Here is a 1,630-nt window from a genome sequence, read left to right on the forward strand (position 1 = left end):
GGTCCCTGCCACCCTCCACAGTCACAGGCATTACTGACTGTGCAAAGACTGCAAGAAACAAGACAAAGGTTAGGAGGGCTCCTACAGCTGATCAAGTTTTGACAGTCTTCAGTGCTGCAAGATTCACATTTCCCTCTCAAAAAGAAGGCAGGGCATGTAGGCAGGAATTCCCCATTTTTTCAGGAGCAAAAGCAGAGTGGACACGTGCTGGGATGGGACTGCAGGGAGAACAGACTGTTTAGACAAAGTTCATCACACAGAGCAGTTTTTGCCTGAGGTGGTGCAGGTCCTAAGAGTTTCTAAAATGTGATACCATGTAGTAATGAGTTGCATGCTTTCCTTCTAGGCTGAATCTGTCTCTGGAGAAAAAGAACTTGTGCCTGAACTCACTGGAAGAAAACAACCTGGAACTGAAAAATCAGCTGTCTCATTTTCGTTCTGCTCTTGAGAAGACTGAGCAGCTCCATTGTAAACACAGAAGAGAACTGCTGGAGTTCAACACCCAGGTAAGCTGTGCACTGGCATCCTCTTCTCCCTGGACACACAGCAACACCTTTGGCATGGAGGCCCCAACCTCTTTCCCCTCCCAGCAGCATCCACTGCTGCCGTGTTCTGCCCACGGCTGCTGCTGCACCCTGAAGCCAAGGCTGGATCTGGTCTGTGCTGCAGATATTTTTCCCCATTCTCTCCTGGGTCCCAGCAGGAAATCTTGGATCAGAAGCAGCTGCAGACTCCTTTGGAGCTTCTCTGTCCCTGTGTTAGCAGTGTTGTCCCAGATGGAGTTGGTGCCTGTGCTGGGCACTGAGCAATGTGGGGACACAGAGGTGGCTATGGCAGGCTGGGCAGGGCACTTGCACTGCAGCCAGTTCAGGTGGTGTTCAGAGCTGCAGCTTCAAGGGTGTCCACTGCCTTCCTTCCCCAGTTTGTTTCCATTGGAATTCTTGGTTGTGCACCTTCTGTTTCCTGCGTGTTTTTTGCCTGAAATCCTTCTCTTTAGTTGCTCTCCCTACTGCCGCCTCCAGTGCAGCCCTGTCCCTGAGGCTCTGTGCATCCATCTTGCAGACCTGGGCCATGCTGGAGGCAGTGATGGAGAAGGCAGCTCGCCAGGAGTCTCAAGAGAAGCAGCTAGAAACTGAGGTGTCTGAGCTGCGTGTGAGGCTGCAGAGCTCTGAGGAAAGAGCAGAGGCCATGGCCACACAGTGTAAGGCCATGGAGCTGGAGCTGAGGAAGGCACAGGCTCAGGGAGTCCAACTAAATTCCCACAATCGGGAGCTGCTGAAACTGTTGGAGCAACATGAGCAAGGTACAGCTTCTCTCCCATCTATTCACTGCCCCATCCTGTGTCAGCAGTGGGGATTTCTGATCCCATGCACAGGAAAAGGGCAGTGGGGGGAACAGGCAGGCGGGAAAAAAAATCCAGCAGGAGATTTATCCATTGTAGTGCCAGTGAAAGCTTTTTCTCAAGAAAGATGCCGTGGCTGGCAGTGCCATCTGCCTGTGCTATGGCTGACCCCATGCACAGCTGGTGCCTTTTAGGTGCCACGTCTGCGCTAAGGAGCTGTAGCTGGATGCCTCAGCTTGATTCCCCCAAAACCCAGGCCCTGCCAGAGCCTCCAGGCTCTTGATCTCT

Source organism: Cinclus cinclus, unplaced genomic scaffold, assembly GCF_963662255.1.
Source record: "Cinclus cinclus unplaced genomic scaffold, bCinCin1.1 SCAFFOLD_40, whole genome shotgun sequence".
Classification (NCBI taxonomy): Eukaryota; Metazoa; Chordata; class Aves; order Passeriformes; family Cinclidae; genus Cinclus; species Cinclus cinclus.